General features: G+C 36.4%; 1 long non-coding RNA gene across 2 annotated transcripts; it reads right to left on the reverse strand.

Moving 5' to 3' along the window:
• Window positions 1-7,268: 7,268 nt before the first annotated feature.
• Window positions 7,269-13,330, reverse strand: LOC311090786. 2 transcript variants are annotated; one of them, XR_014607952.1, is made up of 6 exons: window positions 13,264-13,330; window positions 13,050-13,187; window positions 12,910-12,973; window positions 10,615-10,824; window positions 8,796-9,030; window positions 7,269-8,451 (listed from the first exon to the last, which is right to left on the reverse strand). It is a non-coding gene; the product is annotated as an uncharacterized lncRNA (long non-coding RNA). The 2 variants fall into 2 exon arrangements; XR_014607951.1 differs by lacking the exon at window positions 10,615-10,824.
• Between the last annotated feature and the right edge of the window lie 1,402 nt (window positions 13,331-14,732).

Genomic DNA, 14,732 nt, shown 5'->3' on the forward strand with positions numbered 1-14,732 from the left:
GCCGGTGTGTGTCATAGAGAATAATGTGTTCGAATTTTAAATATGAGGCACTGCGCTTCGCTTCTCGTCCAGTGTGCGACGCCCTTTAACGTTACGTTTTGAGTGGATGGCGAGTGCGAGACGCCGAAATCGATGCCAATAAGATTCTCAATGGAAAGTTTACTTTTAAAAAGTTGCCAAATGGTTCAATTGACAAGACCAAAGTTATCTGTGTGTTTTGTCGTTGTGAACTGAGCTATCATCGCAGCACGTCCAGTCTGAAATACCACTCGATGGCCAAGCACACACACAGCTGATGCGAATTCTCCGCCCCTCGTCAATATATCAGGACCTTGTCAGTATTTCTTTCACCCTTTTATTGATGGACAGTGTTACATTGTGTGAGAGATTATTTGCTCAAAGTGAGAATGTTAGTGTGAAATTGAACACTACAGTATATGCCAATGTTGTGTTCAATAAAAAACATTTGCACAAAGCAAGATGATCCACTTTTCCATGTTGATAAGAGCATTAAAATGAGAAAAAATAATGGGACAAAAAGAAATCAAGTGACATTTAGAATAGATAAAAATGTGTGATTAATTGTGATTAATCGCGAGTTAACTATGACATTAATGCGATTAATCGCGATTAAATATTTTAATCGTTTGACAGCACTAATTAGAATAAATGTTGTAGAGTTGCATTTTCTCTGTTTAATATAATTATAATGCTCATTATTTCCCAGTAACTAGATCAGTTGACCTGAAGCTTTGATACCTTAAAGTTTCTCATCAGTCAACAATGAAGAATCAAGAATGGACACCAACCTGTTTGTTCCTCAGTATCTTCATGTTTTATTCTGGTTCTGGATCACTCGTGTCTTCAATCTCCTCTTTAATAAACTCCATCTTTAACAGTCACACAGATTTCAGCTGCTACTCCTGGAGTTTGTCCTTCTCTTGTAGGATGATGGGAATGTTCCAGTATTTATTGGTGAATTGTTGTGGGAGGGGCTTCACTGCAGGTGTGAACCTTGACTAAAATACTCAACTTTAATTACTCTAAAATGATGTAAATATATTTGCTGTACAGAGTAGGGCTGTATATTATTACTATAAGACAACATCTGAAATATGGAAGTTAATATTTGTGTAACACAGGATAAAATAAGAATTAAACAGGGCACATAAAACCAATTTAACACCATATGTAAGTTACAAGTTGATTTTACTTCACAGTTCATCCTTGTTTTGCTGAAGTTCCTTTGACATCTCTTCTCTGCGTCTTTGCAGATATTCCTGAATCTCTAACATCTGTCTAAATTCAGCAAAAGCTTTGTCTAGATTCATCTTGTTGAATCCTCTCATGGTATTCTCTCTCACGCAAAACCTGATTATTTTAAAAAGTTTGTTAGATTAGTATTGATAGATTGACAAAAATAAACAGAGTCATCATGTTAAACTGCAGCTGAAAACCTCTTTGTCTCCAAAAGTTCCCTGTTTTCAGCTCATTCATTATGGTGATGTCTGAGATCTTCTGTAAATTGGCACATTAAGCTCATTTTATTGGTGTCAACAGGTTGAAACAAACTACAGCATCAACACCTTTGATCCATCATGTTTGAAATAAACATTAAGTGGTTAGAATCGGTTTAAGGAGGATAAATGTGAAAATTCAACCCTGATTTAATAACAGAAAACAAGAGATCAGGTATCTGTTTATTAAATATCTGATTTTTGACGAGCCAAAGGTTAGTCCTGTCATTCAATACAGTCAAAATGTGAAAGATAACTGCTGTACAAGATTATGATCTAAGTGTATTTGTCATATTCCCTAGATTATTTGATTATTTTTCACAGCTCTTATGATTGGCATCTAACAATATATTAACTAAGCCAAACAGCCAGTGATCCTCATGCATTTAAACTAATTTAAATAATTCTTGAAGAAATATGTCAGCCATAAAATTAGTGTTTTTTTTATGTGTGTGTAAGGTAAATATATGATCAAGCATCTGGTGATTTGGATGTTTTGTCATTGAACTTTCATGATAGAAATCAAATTACACACCAGTGAATGTTGTCATATCCGTCTTGTAAATCCTTTATCTTTGTAAACACTTTCAACTGCAGCAGCTTTAATGGCATTTAAAATGAATCCATTTCTAAAAAAAAAAAAAAAAAAATCAACTTTATTTTTCTTTTCTTTTTTAATTGTTTAAAATTTTACAGCATCTATTCTAACTACAGTCACGACTCTTTACAATCCACACAATATTGTAAACATAAGTAAATTACATGAATATGTCTTATTCAAGCAAATTTTGCCATTTTTACCAAGTAGGAAAGATACAAATAATTATTGACACTGTAAAAAACTATTCTGAAGCTTCAAACACCACTCTTTTCTAACCATTTCACCAAATTCACAAAGTTAAGCTAGATGACATTGTGCTTTTGGGAGCAACACCATATTTTGTTAATCTCACACCATTTACTTGACTTTACTTTTTTGACATAAAAATGAAATGTTGCTCATTGTGACCACTTATGATATTTCCTCATGTGAGCGAGAAAGCTTTTTGAATAACTAAAACTCTTCTCACACTGAGTACAGTAGTACAGCATCTCTCCAGTATGAAGTCGCTCGTGTGATTTCAAGTTTCCAGAATGAGTGAAACTCTTGTCACAATATGAGCACTTGTAAAGTTTTTCCCCAGTATGAATTTTTTGGTGCAGTTTCAGATATGCAGCTCTAGTAAATCTCTTCCCACAGTCACAACACACATAATCTTTCTCACCGGTGTGTGTTTTCTGGTGCTGTTTACAATGTTCCAGCCGTGAAAAAGTCTCTCCACAAAATGAACATGCATAAGGCCTCTCGTTTGTGTGCATTATCTGGTGATTTTTTAGATGTGATAATAATTTAAAATCTTTACCACACTGATCACAGTTATATGGCTTTTCTCCAGTGTGAACGCGCAGATGATAACTGAGTCCAGTTTTACTTTTGAAACTCTTCTCACACTGAGTACAGTGATACGGCTTCTCTCCAGTATGAATTCGCTCGTGTATTTTCAGAGATCCAGACTGAGCAAAACTCTTGTCACAATATGAGCACTTGTAAGGTTTTTCTCCAGTGTGAATTCTTTGATGTTTTTTCAGATTTCCAGATGTAGTAAAGTTTTTCCCACAGTCACAACACACATGATCTCTCACTTCATTATGTGTTTTCTGGTGCCGTTTACAGTTTTTCTTTAATGAAAAACTCTTTTGAGTTTTGATGTTGCAATGTTCCTCCTCAACTTCATATAGTTTGTGTCTTTGCTCCACCTCCATCTGGTCTAAAATCAACATATTAGATTCAGTTCAAGGAGGATAAATGTGAAAATTCAACTGAACTCTGATTTAATAGCAGAAAACAAGAGATCAGGGATTTTTATGAGTATCAAGTATCAGATCAGAAGCTTAGATTGGTCATTTCTTTGTCAGTACTATCACACAGATGTCACATTATAATACATTTATGATCATACAGTTGCATTTTCTCTGTTATTATAATTATAGTGCTCATTATTTCCCAGTAACTAGATCTGTTGAACTGAAGCTTTGATACCTTAATGTTTCTCAATAGCCAACAAAGAATCAAGAATGGACACCAACCTGTTTGTTCCTCAGTATCTTCATGTTTTATTCTGGATGGTTCTGGATCACTCATGTCTTCAATCTCCTCTTTAATAAACTCCATCTTTAACAGTCACACAGATTTCAGCTGCTACTCCTGGAGTTTGTCCTTCTCTTGTAGGATGATGGGAATATTCCCAGTATTTATTGGTGAATTGTTGTGGGAGGGGCTTCACTGCAGGTGTGAACTGTGATCACTGTGTTTTTATCCAATCTGCATTTAAAAAGTACAGAGCCATCATGTTAAACTGCTGCTGAAAAGCCAAAGTTCCCTGTTTTCAGCTCATTCATTATGGTGATGTCTGAGATCTTTCGTGGTCACTCGAGTTATGTCAGTGACGACGAATGGGGTTCCCAGTATAATCACGCCACCTTGGCTGTCTTCCAGTGCCCTGCGTAAGTCTGAGATCCCTGTCGTGAGTCTAGCACGGACGAAAAACTCCTACTTAACACAGGAATACAAGGTACACTGGGAAGCATATCTCAGTGAAAATAATCTATCAGTAGTATCTGTAATCTAAATAAACTCTGTTGGATTTCTAGCATTAGATCTTCTCTATTAGATTTCATATTTTGAATACTATAAGGGCTGCTACAGAATCAACACAACACACCACTCTGTCTGGTTTTACTTCCTCAACCCACTGCAGTCCTACAATAATTCCTACCTTGTCAGGGCTGTTCTGACTGAGCGCGCGCGACCAGTCCATTACAAATGACGTCACAGAACGAACTCAAAATATTATTTATAAACAAAATTATATATTTTCCCCGTCTTGCAAAAAATAAATAAACATGATATACATAAAGTAAAATAATATAAATAATTGTTTAACGCATTTAATTAATAGTGCAAGGACCATCCATTGGCCCAACTACGGAATCCAACGGCCTGGCAAAGGTATAACGCGTGTATGTCTTTTCAGCGCTCCAGTGAAGTTCACTTAATTTATTGGAATTTAGTTTTAGTATTACTTTAGCTCTATGCGTAATCTGACTCCAATTTCAAATGATAATCATATTTAGATTGGGTTTCTGATTAGAAAATAATCATAAATATTGATTATGAATTAATTTAGATCTTTGATTATTCTGAGTATCCCATATTTTCAATTATTAATTCACTAAGATTGCAGATTTAAAGATTTAAAGCAGATTTAAAGGGGTGGTTCGGGATTTTGGACATCGGACCTCATTTCCAAGTTAGCCTGGGTGTTATTTATCAGTGGAGACAGTTTTCAAAAATGTTCATCCAGTCCTTCCAGTAGGGGCGTTTCTAGGTTTTAAAAACATCCGGGGCTGAGCCCGAAACATCAGGGGCTGGGGTGGGTAATAAGATAACATGATTCAATACAGAGAATAATGTATATATTTAGGCCTATATTCAGGGGGCAGACTGGTTTAAAATTTCAGTCCTGGCACTGTTGGCACACCAGCCCATATTAGCACACAGACACACACATTCAAATGTGAGGTAGTTAGGGGGGTTGGGGGGCATGCTCCCCCGAGAAAATTTTGATTTCTCGGACCTACATATGTGCATTTTAAGGTGTTTGAAGGCCAACATATTTTGATAACAATCGCTTTAAAAGCATGTCAGTGGGCAGTAGCATAAATTATTTGTCAAGCAGATAACAGATTCTTAAACATGAGAATGAGGATAAATGTTGAAATTAATGATCCACACTAGAAAATGGAAATGCAAAATGTTTCTGCTTATTGTTGACAATTACAATCACATATTCCAAACAGGAATGGCCTTAAATGAGAAATCTTTCAAGGATTATTTTGCATAGATGTAAACTTTTTAGCATTAAAGATTGGTTTCAGCAACTTGTTTTTTTCTTGAGTTAATCAATGTTTTTGCCACTATTAAATCAGTTCAATTAAATTTCAATTGTTCACTCATAAAGACAGTCACTTGTCACCACCTACTGGCTTAATGATGCAAGTTGCACAAACACAAGCGGAGTGATACAAACTGTGAAAAGGCTGATGCTGGTGAAATATTCGAACACATTCGAGGACCTTATATAGGCTACATATCAGAGTTAAATAGGAATACATTGTAATAATGTTAATCAAGCAGACTAAATCACACGACTGCGCAGCAATATTTAAGCTCATTATACAAAGGAAATAATACAGATCTAGACAAATTGGGTTGCTTATAGTTAAAAGAATATCATGAACGATCATTTAGGCTAGATGTAGGCCTATTTTTCAAATTTTTGGGCACAAAATATTTAGTCAGTTTTGATGACTTTGCAATATTGATAAAATGTTAGAATAGTAATAATAAAAAATGAGTAGGGCTATGCCAAAATGTGTAACATTTATGTAGCCTACAAAGGAATACAAAAGCCCCGACATAGAGTTTTGACGCAGCTTTAATCTCCCTTTTGGTTAATTCAATACTTAATTGACGACACAACCTTACATGCTAGTAGTTTATTTTGCGTCATACAGGGCGCGCCGCATTTGCGCGTGATTGAAGAGTGCGCGCCGCGAGCAAACGGCTGACAACAAAATAATTTATTGAGGCCAAACATAATATAACATTATAAACTGTGTCACTTCACCACGTGACAGCAGCAAGCAGGCTCCTGATTGGTTAACGCGGCGCGAATTGATGCAGAAGTTCAGATTTTTCAACTCGGGCGGCAGGCGCGAATTCGCGTCAAATGCATTAATGCACAAATAGCACTAACTAAATAGAGCCTTCACCGACCTGAGCTTAATGATGAGGGAACGGCGCCAGTAGATAACTCTTCTTGCCTCTCATCCGCCTCGTATTGTTCATGACTCCTTATTTTATTTTTTAAAAAGTGTCTAATGTCCATAATAGCTACCACCAGAAGCCACAAACAACAATGACAGTCAAGCCCTAAAGCTGTAAGTTAACCGATGGCTCTTTCAGGCTCTCTCCTCTGGTGCGCACTCTAAATACAAGCATGCTGTAACCATAGTAACTTTGATCTGCTTGAACACATTTTAATCGTCTTTAATACATGATTGATTCCGAAGGATAGATTAAAAGACCCGATCAATTTTTTTAAATAAATACAAAATTATTAAATAATAATAATAATAATCAATAAAATCAATTTTTTGAGATCCAGGGCTATAAAAAAACATCCGGGGCTGAAGCCCCGGATGCCCATGTCTAACGACGCGCCTGCCTTCCAGTTGCATAGTTCGCCGGTGCTAGGCTAGCGCGAGTCAACGGTATCTGCTAGCCTGCCATTAAAACAGTTTTACCCACTCCACAGTACACCAAAAGCAAATAAATTATAATGCCAGACTATCGATGTAAATGTCTGTTGAGAGAATAAAAGTTCATTCAGTCAAGACAGAGGGGGTGGAGATATCAGATAGAGGGGGCGGAGTTATCAGATAGAGGAGGCAGAGTTATCAGATAGAGGGGCGGAGTTATCAGATAGAGGGGGCGGAGTTATCAGATAGAGGGGCGGAGTTATCAGATAGAGGGGGCGGAGTTATCAGGTTTACTTACAGTTTGAGGATCGAACAAGATTTACACAAGCTCTTTTTTTGAACTTTCATTGGCTAAATATTTGTAAAACAAACAGACAGACGTAAAGGGCGACCAATAGCATTGATTTATTGAATAATTAAAAAAACACCACCACCAAAAAAACAGGCATGTGCTCTACACAGGTTGAGCCTTACCTGAATGCCTGAATGGCATTTTAATCCATCTAAAAATCAAGAAAACAACCAACTCTATTTTTCAGTAGGCTATGTTTAAAATTGTACAGCAAATTACTCTTGTACAATCAGAAAACAATAAAGTAAACATTGTAATAAGTAACATTGTACATCCATTGTAACAAACAAATAAGTAAATTACATGAATATGTCTTATTCAAGCAGATTTTGCAAAATAATTATACAGCGAGAAAAGAAATAACTAATTATTGACACTAATTAAAACTAGATGATATAGTGCTTTTGGGAGCAACTCCATATTTTGTTCATCTCGGAACATTTACTAGAATGTATTTTACATTAAAACTAAAGGTTTCTCATTGTGACGACTTCTTACGACATTTCTTCATGTGAGTCAAAAGGCTTCTTTTATATCTAAAACTCTTCTTACACGGAGTACAGTAGTACAGCATCTCTCCAGTATGAACTCGCTCGTGTGATTTCAGGTGTCCAGACTGAGCGAAAGTCTTGTCACAATATGAGCACTTGTAAAGTTTTTCTCCAGTATGAATTCTTTGATGATTTTTCAGATGGTCAGCTCTAGTAAAGCTCTTCCCACAGTCCAAACACACATTATCTTTCTCACCGGTGTGTGTTTTCTGGTGTCGTTTACAATGATCCTGTCGTGTAAAAAACTCTCCACAAAATGAGCATGCATAAGGCCTCTTGTTTATGTGCATTTTCAGGTGTTCTTTTAGATTTGCTGATAATTTAAAATCTTTACCACACTGATCACAGTTATATGGCTTTTCTCCAGTGTGAACGCGCAGATGATACTTGAGATCAGTTTTACTTCTGAAACTCTTCTCACACCGAGTACAGTCGTACGGCTTCTCTCCAGTATGAACTCGCTCGTGTATTGTCAGGGTTCCAGACTGAGTGAAACTCTTGTCACAATATGAACACTTGTAAGGTTTTTCTCCAGTGTGAATTCTTTGGTGTCGTGTCAGACCAATTGCTCTAGTAAAGCTCTTCCCACAGTCACAACACACATGATCTCTCACTTCATTATGTGTTTTTTGTTGCCGTTTACAATTTTCCATCACTTTAATCTGATCTAAAAAAAAACAAAAAAACATTAAGTATTAAGAATCAGTTGAAGGACGATAAATGAAATTCACTGAACCCTGATTTAATAGCAGAAAACAAGAGATCAGGGATTTTTACGAGTATCAAGTATCAGATCTTTAATGTGCCAAAGGTTAGTTTTGTCATTCCCTTGTCAATACAATCAAATAGATGTCAGATTATAATACATTTATGATCGTAGAGTTGCATTTTCTCTGTATGATATAATTATAGTGCTCATTATTTTCCAGTAGCTAGATCTGTTGAACTGAAGCTTTGATACCGTAATGTTTCTCATCAGTCAACAATGAAGAATCAAGAATGGACACCAACCTATTTGTTCCTCAGTATCTTCATGTTTTATTCTGGATGGTTCTGGATCACTCATGTCTTCAATCTCCTCTTTAATAAACTCCATCTTTAACAGTCACACAGATTTCAGCTGCTACTCCTGGAGTTTGTTCTTCTCTTGTAGGATGATGGGAATATTCCCAGTATTTATTGGTGAATTGTTGTGGGAGGGGCTTCACTGCAGGTGTGAACTGTGATCACTGTGTTTTTATCCAATCTGCATTTAAAAATCAGTCATCATGTTAAACTGCTGCTGAAAAGCCAAAAGTTCCCTGTTTTCAGCTCATTCATTATGGTGATGTCTGAGATCTTCTGTAAATTGGCACATTAAATCGTTTTATTGGTGTCTACAGGGACGTCGTTAGGCCTATTTTAGGGGACTGAAGCTACCCCAAAATGTTCCTAAGACCCCCTAAATGATAATAAGAACAACAATAACAATTCGATTTATCAATAACCGTATCCTCATTCATATTTAGACGCAACAAATTATATATATCCAGCTACAAAAGATAGCCAAAAAGTCGGGAGTCGAGAAGTACAAAGAGTCGTAACAGAGCTGCCAACTCTCACGCATTCACCGTGAGACACACGCAATTGACACTTTTCACACGCTCTCACGCCACACATCCATTTTCTCACGCACAGAAAAATCGCAAAGCAAAGAGGACACGGAGACCAACAGAATAGACAGAGCAGGTTAGTTATGATATAAAAGAATCTCAACTCTCAGATTCTGTCAATTTTATTACGAAATTCAAACAATAAATACCGTTTTGGCGTTTGTAAATGTTACGTGACAGATCCCTAGCGCACGTGAACCGATCATCTCTACTAGCTAATAGTAAAAAACACGAACACTGTTGAAAGATACAGTACAACTTACCGAAATGTATATTCCTCATACATAATATCGATCAATCAGTGTTTTTTATCAGCGTGAAGAGGTCAATAACACAGCTGGACAACAATCATGTTACATTTACCTCAGGAAATCCATTTAATGAACATAATATAGGCTATATAGCACGTAGTTGGCAAGAAAAAAAGAGCTATAGAGAGTATTTTGCTAAATATGTGTTCTATATTACATATTTATTATATTTTTACTTATATCAATAAACAAAGTTATTGTAATAAAAAAAACACATTATATTTGAGTTATTTTTAACCTTAAATAATACTGCCAGCTGATAGGGCTCTCTGTATGTTTACAGCATTAGGTGAGTTGTTTTTTTCTTGAGAAAAATTAACGCCCATCTTGAGTACCTAATATTTATCCAAATGAGTCAATATTAAATCAAATCACAATAATTGAATTGAACTGAAATAATAAAAAAGCGCAGCTTACCAGAAATTGTACCATGCACCATAACATTTATAATTTTACACTTATGCTATACTAAAGCCTGAAATTGGCACTTTTTGTGACAGCAACCCTATCATTTTTTATCAAAGATGTGGATTAACTTCAGAATTTGAACTAAAATCAGTATTCTTATGATTGCTCCTAAAATTTCTGACTAAGTTCAACAAACATTAAATTACTTATTCATAAACTTAAAAAAATAATTAATAAAAATGTAGGTGTGACGGGGTTGAGACTAAGGTAACAGGGTTGAAGATGGTAACGGGGTTGAAGAGACAAATACAGCTAAACATATACATAGTTGTTTTTTACTCAAATTCACTGTAAGATTTTCTATAAACGCAAGTTACAAATACCCTGGGGGCTAAGCCCCCCCTGTCTTCCAATCCTAGTGACGCCCCTGGGTGTCTATATACTATAATAAAGGATTACCAGGACTCGTGATGGCCAGAAGCAGGACGAGCTAGTGCCAGACTTCACCAACGTCAGCGATGGCCGGAGCACCCACACATGCACTACACTGCACACACACTCACGTCAACCAAGATCAATCACTATGGGTTGTAGACCACACACACTGTGCATCATCAGGACCCACCACCAAATAGAGCAACTAGCCCTCCTGCTCTGGACTCACAGTGCCTGAAACACAAGAAATGCAAATTACAACAAAAAAAAGATAATTGTTCTTACATATGGGTACCCAGTTTACAAGACACAAGAAACAAAACCATTATAACAAAAAGAAGAAGACGATCCACTCAAACCTTCACTCATCGGCTTCAGTAATTGTGAATAGACCAGTGTCACCAACCGGTCCAAACTTTACAGGCCGGTTACCACTCACAACCCCTCTTTCTTTTGACAGGTCAAGTGTCACTCACAGTACCAATTAGTAAAAAGAAAATATTATTCACAACACTGTAGCGACTGGATCAATCAGACACACACATATTATTCATTTATTTAATGAATAATCCAGCAAACTCACTCTCCCAAATAAGGCCTGTGAAACGTTCCCCAAATGAAGCTAACACACTTGCAGGACGCAGTGTCTTGTTACAGGACACACACTGAGACTAGGTTTTACGACGGTAAATAATGTCCTGAGAGCTGTGACTCTCACTTAAATTCTTGCAGAGGAAGAGAAATAAAAACCCTGTTAATCCTATATATATTCTATATATAACCACTTGATAAATGTGTAAACGTGCATCTAATTTTCCCATCTCATGATTTTCCCTTTTATGTGGCGTTTGTATTCTTGTGAACTCAATTGGGTTAATGTTTCAGACTTTGCATATTATGGTTAACCAACATTATATGTGCGGCATGTTTGGTCTCTAAAAAATCCAATCTTCGTCTCCGATTTGTTAATTTACATTACATGTTGCTAACTTTGTGATGCATTAGTAGTATAAGAATCTTAAAGATTATTTTCTTAAACACCCAATGAAAGTACATATTCAAATGCCCTGCTAGAACACAACGGGTCGTAAAATTTCCCCCCAAAGGGAAATCTTCTCATTGGCTCACACACCTCCAGAGGTTGTGCCATCTTCACACTTTAAAGTCACTGATCAGCTTTTAGCTCTCTCTTACCCTCTTACTCCTTTTCTGAAATGCTGACGTGAAGATGATGCTGAACTAGAAGCCTCTAAGGACCCACCAAGCTTGTGCCAGGCTGCGGCCTTGTCTTTCCATTCACCAAAGATACTCTGACTACCACTGGTTCTCTCTCATCAAGACCACATCAGCAAAGATCAACTGGAGCCTCAACAAATTGCATCAGGACAGTTTAATTCAAATGGGCGAGACGTGCAAGTATCAAACTTAGTCTCATTATTTGATACATTAAGTATCCTTACCCCTTTAAAGAAGGGCGTGTTAGAACTAAACTGATGGTTTGCTCAAGAATGTTGATCTGCTGAATTTCAAACAATGCTATAACTTCTTGCTTTCCTGTATTCTGCTTCAGCTCTCTTTCATGTATGTGTGTGTATGTTAGAGTAGTTTAAGTGTTTAGACTAGTTAATAAAATCTTGTTCATGTTACACGTAAAGTTGTCCGTGTCTCAAGCTCATAACTGGAGTCACTAATCATTTAGATCTTGGTTACTGCTCTTAGTAGTATTGTAAATTAAGAAAGACATTTCCCATGCCCCGGAAATGTACATTTCTTAGAGTTAATAAACAATTGATCCTGAGTGTTCATGGGACAAATAGGTTCATTGATTGTAATATTAATTTACGACAGTAAATTAATTATATTAACTAATCCAAATATTCATAATCAATTATAACCAATTATTATTGATTATTAATATTTCATATAGAGCTAATTTGCTACAACACAAAATAAATACAAGGTACAGCACCCAAAAAAATAAATCAAAAGCAAGCAAAATACAGGAAAATAATGAATTAAATAATCACACAATAATAAAGCAAAATAACTCAAACAAATAAGCAAGCAAAAACAAACATCGACAATGCTGAAGCGTGCTCGCATGTGAGCAACTGCACTCCAGCATGTTGATGAAACAAAACAATAGTTCAACAATTCTTTTTTAGAATAATAGGAACAAAACAGCAGCGAAGTCCCAATCCGAGCAGCAGTCTTCAAGTGCCCTTATACAGGCAGATTAATTCACCTGCAAAAGCCCGACTATAAGCTAAAAAAATACATGGCATTAACTCATCACTGTTATACACTAACCGCACATACCAAACATGCGGAGATCGCGTCATTCGTCCGGCAGCAACAGATGAACAAAGTTCACAAAGGCGAGCTGGAATACACGCATAAACCCCATCAGTATACATTACTTAAATAAATACGGCTATAAAAGCTAAAAAGAGACCTACCAGCAAGCCAAGCAGCAATATACACCAGCGACGCTTAGTGCAATATATAACATGCGTTGGTATCCGGCAAATGGCGTGTATTACAACTGGCTGCAAACACTCAGCACAACGTGTGCTTATCCACACACAGCCCAGCACCTGAGAAGAGTAACACTGTTAACCGTTTAAAGCCCGGTAGGTTTGAGTAACAATCACAAACGGCCGTCACACTCACCTCCAGTCAGAACACCAGACCGACAGCAGAATGACGCGCTAAAGAGGCGGTCGCACATTGACGCCATGTCCGGTGGCAAAACAGCCACCTTAATATAGGCTACTCGTGGGAATGAGACGCCTCTAGGGGCCTCTAGGGCGGAGTCGACACACGCAGAGAAGACGCAACCCAAACAGCAGCACTTAACTACAATCATAAACTTTTCTCACATACTGTATATATGTTAACAGGTTAAAAGAGGGCATCAATAATTGAATCAACAAGTCACAATCAGGTTTTCTAAAGGAAGATCTGTTCATAATAATATTTAGATTGGTTATGGATTTGGTGGAGTAGCCTACAGTCACTTGATAGATTACATTTTAAGAAGGCCTTGGACATGATATGTCAAAAGATGTTTTTCCAATGAGTTTGGAAAATTCTGCACACAGTAAACATCAGAATATACTTTATACTGTCAATAAAAATTCCACATTTTTAAATCTTATTGCGGACACTCATTTTAGGTGGCGTTTGTTCAACTCATTGACCACAGTACATTGAAAGTAAACATAACCGGAAATAAGTGAGATGTACCATTTCCAAACGGAAGTGCTTCATGAAGCTCAGTGCAAGCGGTCCTGCTTCATATATTGACTAATAATTTTGTTTTTTTCTTACATTTGCTTCCAGTCTCTTTTAATTTTGGTATTTCTTTAAGCATTTAATCAAAAAATTCAATGATTTTCTTGTTCTCCAGCATATAAAACACAAATCTTGTGGCATTTCACAGAAACATTAGTTTATTAGTTAAGTAACTGCACCTTTAATATAATTATAATGCTCATTATTTCCCAGTAACTAGATCTGTTGAACTGAAGCTTTGATACCGTAATGTTTCTCAACAGTCAACAATGAAGAATCAAGAATGGACACCAACCTATTTGTTCCTCAGTATCTTCATGTTTTATTCTGGATGGTTCTGGATCACTCATGTCTTCAATCTCCTCTTTAAAAAGTACAGGGCCATCATGTTAAACTGCTGCTGAAAAGCCAAAGTTCCCTGTTTTCAGCTCATTCATTATGGTGATGTCTGAGATCTTCTGTAAATTGGCACATTAAATAGTTTTATTGGTGTCAACAGGCCGGAAACAAACTACAGAATCTTCACATTTGAAATTTCACTTCAGTTTTTATCAAGGAGGATAAATGTGAATTTCCAAGTGAACCCTGATTGAATAATAGAAAACGAGTGAGATCTGTCTATCAAATATCACATTTGTGATGTACAAAGATAAGTTTTGTCATTGTCTTGTTAATAGTCAAAATGTGAAAGATAACTGCTGTACATGATTATGATCTAAGTGCATTTATGCCATATATTCCTAGATTATTTGCTTATTTTTCACAGCTCTTATGATTGGTATCTAACAATATATAAACTAATAAAAAAACAGGCAATGATTATCATGCATTTAAACTAATTGAAA

Source organism: Abramis brama (genome assembly GCF_963993115.1).
Source record: "Abramis brama genome assembly, chromosome: 10".
In the NCBI taxonomy this organism is placed as follows: domain Eukaryota; kingdom Metazoa; phylum Chordata; class Actinopteri; order Cypriniformes; family Leuciscidae; genus Abramis; species Abramis brama.